This window comes from Musca vetustissima, unplaced genomic scaffold (genome assembly GCF_032173495.1).
Source record: "Musca vetustissima isolate MV318-11 ecotype Yass unplaced genomic scaffold, APGP_CSIRO_Mvet_v1 utg844, whole genome shotgun sequence".
In the NCBI taxonomy this organism is placed as follows: domain Eukaryota; kingdom Metazoa; phylum Arthropoda; class Insecta; order Diptera; family Muscidae; genus Musca; species Musca vetustissima.
This window is the reverse complement of record NW_026889391.1, coordinates 81,352-92,042: the sequence shown is the minus strand read 5'-3', so window position 1 is coordinate 92,042 and position 10,691 is coordinate 81,352.

Genomic DNA, 10,691 nt, shown 5'->3' with positions numbered 1-10,691 from the left:
ATGATCCGATTTAGATGAAATTTGGCACAGATCACTTAATTGGCCCAAGGACGAGCGCGTTTTTAGCTGAATTCGCTGAAATTTGGTACTTTGAGTTATTATTGGATAGAAAATCTCCCTACCAAAAATTATAAATAAAGGTCCATTTTTTCGGATAGTCCCCATATAAGAGTACCCCCAATTTTCGGTATTTTTGGGTTCTTGGGCTCGTTTTATAACTGAATTCTCTGAAATTTTGTATATTGGGTACCAAATGACTCCACTAAAGATTATAAATATAGGTGCAGTTTTTCTGGTATTCCCCATAAAACGATACACCCAAATTTTTGGTATTTTGGGGGTTCTAATCGTATTTTTCGACCGAATTGAGAATATACATAGAATCACTTTTTGAGTCGATTTAAGCACGAAATTTGGCACAGCGTAACAAATTAGGTCTAGAATGATGTGTGTTAAGTTTCCTGAAAATCGGTTATGTTCCAATTTCATTTTACTGGTCCTTTAAAAATGCGAAGTTTGTTAGGTTTCATCTGTTGAATACACTCAAAGTGGTGAAGGGTATCATATAGTCGGCCCCGTCCGACTTTACTACTTTCCTTACTGTTTTTTTTTTCAGGCAGCAGCGAAATTTTATTACAAAACTAGCTACAAGGGTTTGAGGAGTCGAGGAAAAAATAGAATTCAAAATGACTTTTTTATCGGGGAAAAAATCGGCAATAACTGAGGACTTATTGTTTTATGTAGAGAAAATACCGAATTCTTCTTGACCCAATTTTTATAGAAGAGAAATCTCCTCTCTCTATCCCAGATTTTGTCAATATAGAGAGAAGAAATTACAAAGGCAGAAGATCGTTTTCTTGTCTTAAAACATCCTCTATAATTGAGGTCTGATTTTTCTTTTAAAACCCCTCAATGAGCACAGATTTTTCCTAAAGAGGCCCTGATGGCCTATTTTTTTAAGATAAACTGATTTTTATAGGAAAAACATCATCAGTCACAGAGAATAGATTTTTTCTTATAAAATCCTCAGAATTGTTAAAAAAAAAATTCCTCAGCAGCGAAAGACTAATTTTATTCTAAAGGAAAAAACATATTCAGTCAATGATGATTGATTTCTATAGAAAAATATTCCTCAGTCTCTGAGGTCTGATTTTTTTCTATAGAAAAAAATTCCTCAATCTCTGAGGACTATATTTTTCTATAGAAAAAAATTCCTTAGTCACTGAGGACTGATTTTTTTTTTAAATAAAATTCCTCAGTCACTGAGAACTGATTTTTTTTTCTATGAAAAAAAATCCTCAGTCACTGAGGACTGATTTTTTTCTATGGAAAAAAATCCTCAGTCACTGAAGACTGATTTTTTTCAATGGAAAAAAATTCCTCAGTCACTGAGGACTGATTTTTTTCTATGGAAAAAAATTCCTCAGTCACTGAGGACTGATTTTTTCTATGGAAAAAAAATCCTCAGTCACTGAGGACTTATTTTTTTATATGTAAAAAAAATCCTCAGTCACTGGGGACTGATTTTTTTCTATGGAAAAAAATTCCTCAGTTCACTGAGGAGGCTTTTTTCTATAGAAAAAATTCCTTAGTTCACTGAGGAGGCTTTTTCTATTGAAAAAAAAAATTCCTCAGTCACTGAGGACTGATTTTTTTCTATGGAAAAAAATTCCTCAGTCACTGAGGTCTGATTTTTTTATAGAAAAAAATCCCTAGTGTCTGTGGACTATAGAAAAATTACAGGACGGAGTTTTTTTTATTCCTCTCGCTAGGAATTCTATATTCAGCAAAAAAAATGCAACCTCTGTCACTGAGGAATTTTTTTCATAAAAATAGTTGTAATTTTTTCTAAAATCTTGTTTTATTTTTCCCTTTTAAAAATAATTATATAAAAATGTCAATTATATTTGAATGATTGCTTTCAAAACAAATGCCAATTTCTTACATAAAATCCTGCACAATTTATTATTAACTCATTCATTTCAATAAACAGAATTAATTCACCCATAACACCTAACATGCTAAATTGACACATTTGTTGACTACCTCGTTTTGTTGTGACAATTCTTGGGAAATTTACATTTCTATTGAGAAAACAAGATAAGCCGGCACACAAGTTGCAATTATAAGTGAAGTGCAATAAATCTGTTCGCATTAAATATTCTAAAGAGCTGTGAGAAATCGATTGAATGCTGGTGGTTGCCTTCTTTGAACCACCATTCATTATATTATTGCTATTATGTTAATTAAGATAAAATAGTAACGCCTTAGAAGTTGACAACAACAAAAAACAGAACTTCGGTGACAGCGAATATGGAGGAGACCGACCACCATCGTGTAGAGAACAGAATCGAGTAGAATAAATAAAAACTTGTTCTTATGCATTAAACATGACATTAAATTTAATTGATTAGGTTTTTTTCTTTGCTTATTTTTCGAATTTCAATTAAAACAAGAAATCTAAATAACAAATCAGTTTTTTAATGCCATGGTGGTCGCCATCGACCAGAAATTCTATGTAATGGGAAAATTATTTGCGAGAAGTATTGGTGGCAGCAAATGTAATCTAACAGTGGTTTTTCTACAAAAATATTAAATTGGGATTCATTATATGGGATCTTTGTGGGAAAAATCGGTTCAGATTTAAATATAGCTCCTATATATATTTTCGTCCGATTTAAGATAAATAGTGCACTAAATTTCCTCAATATCTTTCGAATTGCACGAAATTTGGCACAGCGTACTGAATAAGGTCTAGATTGATGTGCGTTAAGTTTCCCGAAAATCGGTCCAGATTTAGATATAGCTGCCATATATATTTTCGTCCGATTTAATGTAAATGGTGTACCAAAGTCCCTATATATCTTTCGATTTGCACGAAATTTGGCATACCGTACTGAATTAGGTCTAGAATGATGTGTATAAGTATCCTGAAAATTGGTCCAGATTTAGATATAGCTCCCATATATCTTTTCTTCCGATTTTATGTAAATTGAGCACAAAAGACCCAATGTTTGTATGATATAAGTTAATCTCTGGCAAGTCTCATTTAAATCGGTTCACATTATATATATTTATATATATATATATATATATCTGACCAAATGAAAAATTTAGTATAGGTTGCAGAATGACAGAAACCTATTTATTGTCATTAACATTAAACGCGGAGAGACAGACGGACGGACGGACAGACAGATAGTCGCAACACCGTCATAGATGAGCTCATTTACGGCGACCCCAACACGACAAATGTCCACCGATGACCGATTTCAACTTGAAAATCTCCACTTGAAAATGTCGGAACTGAGGGGGAAAACAAACTTCTAATGGAGAAATAGCAAAGCTTTTAAATGAGGCAAATAAACAGCAGGTGGGGTGCTGGTTGCATGTGTCTTAGCTGCTGGGGCATAAAAACGCTCGTGCCACTTACCCACAACTGGTGTTAAAGCAAACTATGTAGCTTTAGTGGGGGAGTTGGAGGGCTGTAGAGAGGGGGAGGCAAAGCACTCCTCTACATATTCAAATGAATTCCTGCTGTTTAACACATGCTATACATGTCCGCCATTTAGCATCTCAAACCCGAGTCGAGAGTTTGAAACCGCCAACATTTTTTCCCTTTCGAATAAAATTGTAATCTGCTGTTGTTGTTGTTGGTTTTGTCGTTTTAGTTTTAATTTTCTTTACATTTTGCTTCGCCACTTATTTGTTTGCTAATGTTGCATGAATGGCATGAATGAACAGACACCAAAGCAAATCGCAAAAGACCGAGAGACATTGTGGCACATGGACAGCAATAAAGTGTTGCTGTTGTTGCTGTTTGACAGTCAATGAATTCATTGACTTCAGGTTGCGAAATTGTTTTTTTGGTGCGGACTAGTTGACTAGCGGATTTTTTGTTGTTAACAGAATTAAAAGAAAGGAGTTGAATGGTTGTTTGAAAAAAAATGTAGAGCAACAAACAATTATTGCTTAATTTGTGGAAAATTGGAAAAACGAACACCCGCCAGGAAGAGAACTTGGCACAAATAGCGTGCATTTCTAGCAAGAAAAAAACTATTTTTTTCTATAGTAAAAAAATCACGAATGTTTTTTAAAGGAAAAATTTTGAATAGTAACTTTTACTTATGGGAATAAAATCATAAATTTTCTTATAGGAAAAAAATCTTATGGGAAAACCGTTTTTATACCCTTCACCACACTGTGGTACAGGGTATTATGTATTTGTGCATATGTTTGTAACAGGCAAAAGGAAACGAGATAGAACCATGGTTCCTTTTGAGAATATGCATAGAATCACTTCCTGAGTCGATTTAGGCATGTCCGCCTGCCCATCCGTCCGTCTGTAGATGTTAAATTGTAAACAAAGTACAGGTCGCATTTATGATCCGATTTGGATGAAATTTGGCACAGCTCACTTATTTAGCCCAAGAATAAACCCTATTGAAATTGAAGAAAATCGGTTCGATTTAAGGTAAATGGGGCACCAAAGTCCCTATATATCTTTCGATTTGCATGAAATTTGGCACAGAATTTGGACGAAATTTTGCATGGTATACTATATTCTGTCTAGTATCTCTCGATCTAGAACGATGTGTGGTAAGTTTCGGGAAAATCGGTTCAAATTTCGATATAGTTCCCACATATAAATATATATTCCCAAAGGAAAATAAATTTATCATATGTTGCAGGAAGACATGAGCATGTTCCCTCGAGGGCACATTGACATGCAATTGTAAGGATACAAATATACAATATATCCCAAGTGGTGAAGGGTATCATATAGTCGGCCCAGTCCGACTTTTCTACTTTCCTTACTGTTTTTACCTTCCTTTACCTTCTTTCCTTAGAAAAAGGTTGTTCTTATTGGAAAATTTATATTTTTTCTTGTAAGATAAAAATAATAATTTTCCCTTTTTGGGAAAAAATAACCATTATTTCTTATAAGAAAAAATCGAAATTAGTTTCTTATACGAAAAAATTAATTTTAATTTTTCTTATAAGAACAACATATTTATATAGAAAAAAATCAGATATGTTTTTCTTACTGAAAAAAATATTTTTTTTCTTATTGGAAAAAATCAGTTCTTTTATATTATAACTTTTGTTTCCATATGCAAATGAAAAACGTTTTCCGTTCAAAAACGTATCTGAAATCCTCAAAATGTCGAATCAGAGAACCTTCTTGATCATCTTTGCAGAGAACACCTACCGGTCATCTATTGTTAAAAAACCTATTGACCTTCCATTGGCACACCTATTTAAAAAATACATCTAAACTCCCCCTTGCAATTTTCGATGGCATTTTAATGGCCACCAAACACAATTTTCCAACACACCCCAGTTCTTCAACCCCTTTCCCCATAGGTTGCAAAATATCAAGTAGTAAATTGTTTGGCGAACGCCGTTCGTTTTTACAACTTTCAAGTGGTGTTTACCATTAATTTAATGCCACATTTAATACAGCGGCCGTGTCCAAACTAAATTCAAGTCATTGGACGGTCACCTTTCGCCATTACCCCCCACTTGGCAAACAACAACAGCAACAACAACAACCTACTGATGATAATGCTGCTTAATTTCAGTATTGCGTTTTTTATTTCCATTTATTTCACTGCCGTTTCGTTTATTTTATGTGACATTAAAAAAATACGAAACGAAACAGCAACAACAACCAGCAAGTGCCGCATTTTTAACGACATGCTGAGCACCCCAGATCAGATTTTGTTGAGTTTTTTTGTTGCGCCTTTACTTTCGGTATGTATCAAAAGAGGAAATCAGGAGAGTTACAAAAAATAATGAAATAAAAAAATCTGGCTATAACATAAAACATTATTGTTGGCGTTATTGTTGTTGTTGTTTACGTGTGTATATGTTGCAATATTATTTATATGACCAACAAAGGTATAGCCTTTCACCTTTTTGTTATCTGGTTCGCGGTGGTGGTAGTGCAAGTAGTAGATGGCCAGAATTTTTATGGCTTATCAATAGAGTGATTTGCAGTAGGTGGTATGGGAAGCGGGGATGAGTAATAAAAGAACAGTGGGATAGAAAGAAATAAAATTCTAATAAAATGTTGGATTAGGGGTTTTATTACCGATAAAATATTGAATGATTTCTAAATAGCGCCCAATGTGAAAAATTGAATTAATGACCTATAAATTTGAACATAATTAAGATTGTTGGAATAAAATAGGTTTTGTAAGCACTTCTGGACCTACTGTCGAGGTTTTATGTATTAATTGAGGGCTATCATCAGTTCCAAATATTCTTGCAATTTATTTACATTATACAGAGAGTGGTGGTCTAACAATTTCTAATTTTTTATATATATAATTTTGTATATACCATAATGTGGAGTGTATATAAAATTTATCATTCCGTCTGCAACACATCGAAATATTTGTTGCAGATCACATAAAGTGCATTTATTTTTGATCAGTCTGTCTGTTGAAATCACCTCCTACCAAAAACTATCAATATTGGTCCACTTTTTAAGGTTGGCCTTATATAAAGGTACATCCAAATTTCGTTATTTTGAGGAGTTTAGACATCAATCAAAACGGTTGTAACTTTATATTTTGGAATATGATTTGATAGCAAATCCTTCCACAAAAAATTGTCATTTTTGGCCCAAGTTTACCCCGAATTGGCTCTTATTTTTCATTCTCCCTACAAAAAGTATAAATATTAGTAGATGTCTGGGTATCACACCCATTGAAGGGTCCAGCCTCTTAAAAGGTAAATTTATGACTCTATTCCTATTTTCCAACCGAAGTGAATATATTTTAGAATTACAATGTGGCTATAATTAGGCAAAAAAAATCCCGATAGATTTTTCGAATTTTGTATGTCTGCCACATAGTAGAGGGTATAAAAAGTTGGGTCCGGCGGAACGTAACGAAGGTTTTAATTGTAGGCATAATGAATGTTGTAGCCGCCTTTCCAAGCAAAGTACATGTACGTTGGCATTTCGGTATGTAGATGGTTGATAAACATATCTCTAAAAATAATTCTCTATAGGACCATCTTTTGACATAGTCTCCACAAAAATACTCCACTCCATGTTCGATATCTTGAAGGTTTTAGCTACATTTAAACAACCGAAGTGGCAGCAATTTGACACTCCGGGTTACTGGAAAGCAAAAAAAAGGTTTATGGAGACTATTTTCGATATCGATCGGTTTGGAAAAGCCACGCTGAAAAGCATCGCCTCATTATCGCTATTTTGTATATGAGATTTTAAAAGATTTTTATTATCGAAATTACAGCAAATTGGAATTCTGTGATCTTGGAAAAAAATCTTCAGAAAATTGTAAATATAGGACCACGTTTAGGTACTGCCCCCATATACCAATCCCGATTCCTTTTCGATCATTTGAAAATTTTAGTCGAATATCTCCACAGAAATTGACTATCACTTTGTTTTCCTGTGGTTGGAGGGTGATAAACATTTTGCGGAACTATTTTAATATGGGTCCATGTTTTGCTCTAGCTCCTTATAGATTTCCACGCCCCATTTTTGACATTTTCAAGGTTTTGGTGGCATTTTCCAATCGGAAGACCTATTTATTTAGTTTTTTTGTTTTGGCATACCGGATTATTGGAGAATGAGAAATATTTTAGCTAAATTTTTTCGATATAGCTTCAAGTTTTAATATAGCCCCCATATAAAGACCCCATGTTTTTCATTGTCCCATACATAAAACAGAAAGTGCCGTCATATAACGATTCCGCCCCATTTTTGTACTTTTTCTGGGATTTTCTAGATAAGAAACATGTGGAAGAGCTATTTGCATATGGATCCATATTGTGGGATAACCTCTACATTAGGGTTTTTTGCGTTTTAAAAGTTTAGCCGAATTTTCTCAAAGAAAATTTCTGAAATTTGAGATTCCGGATAGATCCACATTTTGGTATAGCCTCCCATATATCGGTAACACAAAATTTTTGTTATATAGAAGATTAATAATTGAGTGCAATTCGACACTTCAGGACCTTGGTGGGTCCCTATGTATATTTCCCTTTCACAGAACATTATCACTATAAAAATCCATTTTTTTTTTTTCAAGGCCCGCGTCCGAAATTTTCCAATCTTAGTATTCGTAGTTTGATATTTAGTTTTCCTCTGGCTGCTCTTTGTCATGTCATATCAACCATATAAAAGTCCCATTCGATGTTGGGTAATTTTGAATGTCCACTTGTATTCATTAATGATATGACGCCCAACGTGGGGCAAACACTTTATTATTATAAAAAAATTTGATTAATATGTTCACAAATTTCTCATGTATATTTCCCACTGTTTAACCTAACACACCCTGCCATTTTTACTTTAATAATTCCGCTATAATTTAAAGCCAATTTCCCCTTAACATATCGTCGTGGGCAATATAGAAAATTAAATTTGTCTATTCTTTCCAATCACCACCAGGCCAAGATTAACAATAAACTTCAATACCTTTTTTCAACTATTATATTTTATGTTTCTGTAATCGAATCCGCAAATATTGCCGGCAATGCGGTGTTCTATCCAACACCAATGGCTATAATATACCTTAGCTTCTCCCTGAGCTTTCGAGATGGAAAAAAATAACTTCAGTTTATATCAAACTGATTTTTATACAATTATCAAGCTCTATCCTCTCCCTCCATTTTTTTCTTTTCGTTAAAAAAAAATTGTCATTAATTGTGTCTATTTTTCTCTTCCTTTTTTAAATAAAGTATTCCATGACTAATGTTGGCCTATCTCCAGCCTTGATGAGGATGGTGATTATGATGGTTATTATGGACCTATAGGTATGGGTGGCTGGGCATGTCTCCTTTATCACCATAGGTTGTAGCACTGGAATAAGGTATGTAATCGTAATGCACAAAAAAGGAAAAACAACAAAAACATGGTAATCGAATCTTTGTCACTCATGTTTTGTGTGTTTTGTTGCATTTCCGCTTGTCTCTTTTTTGTGTGTGTGTTTGTGTCTGCGGAAAATTGTTGATTTTATTATGCACTGTCACCTTAGTGTTTGGTGGCCCCACTTCCCCACTGGGGTCCCTTGCTTAACTTAGGATGGTATTTGCCAATTTGAGTTCGTTCTTTTTCCTTTTGCTGTTCATGTTGTCTGTGAATTTTTTCCCTTTCTCTCTCTTCTCCCCTTTGTCTCAAGTATCTGTCTGTTGCATGTTGCATTCAATTGAATGGAAATTGTTGACCTCCACAAATGGAGAGCTGAAAGAATCTTGGGACATGGGTCTGAGCTGATTTGTGTTATGTTCTTGGCGAGTGGGTTTTTTTTTGTTTTGCAATTCCATTTTTGGCATTGCATTGCATTTTAATGTCGACCTTTGGGCCAGCCGGCCGGCCGGCAAGCCCTGTTGCTGGAGTTGTTGGAAATTTTATTCCTGTGGATTTTTATTTCCTTGTTGAATTGCATTGCCTTGTGATTTGATTTGCTTTTTTCGAGGAGTGGCGACAGTAAAAGGTCGCCTGCGGATTTAAGTACTTTCAATATTGTCGTTGTTGTTGTTTGTTTCAATGTAAATTTGCTGGGTTTTTTCCCTGCGATTTGAAATGAAGTTCAATGCAAATCGAATTAAAATCAGGAGGTGAAATTAGTGGACAAGCCATTTGATTTGATAATGACTAATTTTATCCCAGCAGGTTGACATTGAAGTTTGGAGGGAAATAATTTTTTAAATTGAATAATTAGAGAGGAAAGGAGACAAAAATAACAAGGATGAAAAATGTGGACAAGAGGTAGGGGGATTAAAATAAGGACAGTACTTGGGATTCAATTCTAATAATAATTTAAATGAATTTAGGTACTTACGCATAATTTAGGGAAAAAAATATGTGGAAACTTACCTAAAAAGAAATGGAGAAAAAACAATTATTAGTATTTTTAAATAATTGAAATATTATTGTCTAATAAAATGAAATTAAATAATTTTTTTCGAAAATTGAACTCTAAAAAAAGTAAAAAATAATAAAAAAAAATCGAGTGACCTTCTGACGTTTTTTTTTTCTATAGAAAAAAAATCAGAAGACTACATTAAGTGTTTTAACAATAATAAAAATTAAAAAATATATGATCTATTTTTTATAAAAAAATAGGTTTTTTTATAGAAAAAATCGTAGACTTCACCATGATTTTTTCTAGAGTTTTTTGTTTTTCCAATAGAAAAAATAAGAAGACTTTTTATGGGCAAAAAAATCCGTACACCTTCATGAAGTGTTTTTTCTTTCAATCTAAATCGAAATCGGAAAATCTTTCAGTGGTGTTTTTTAGAAAAAAAAATTCAGTAGATCTCTTCAATATGTTTTTTTTATAGAAAAAATGGAAAACCTTCCTAAGGTGTTCTTATATTTTAGTTTCCTGAATTTTTTTCTGTATTGTTAGCCTCCTTGAAGGGTTTTTTTATATGTAGTCACCATGAAGAGTTTTTTCCATAGAAAAGAAAGAACAAGTCTAGTTTAGGCCCCCCTGGATCGTTTTTAAATTGTTAGCATATGTAGTCCTTGGGGCCCTACGCTACGCGACAGAACCTCCTTTAAAAGTATACTGCTGTAATCAGGAACTACATGTGGTAAAAATTTCAAAACGATCCGTGAGGGGGCCCTAAACTAGACTTAAGCCGAAAAGAAAATCAGAGGATCTTTCATAGGTGTTTTTTTATAGAAAAAGTTGGTAGAC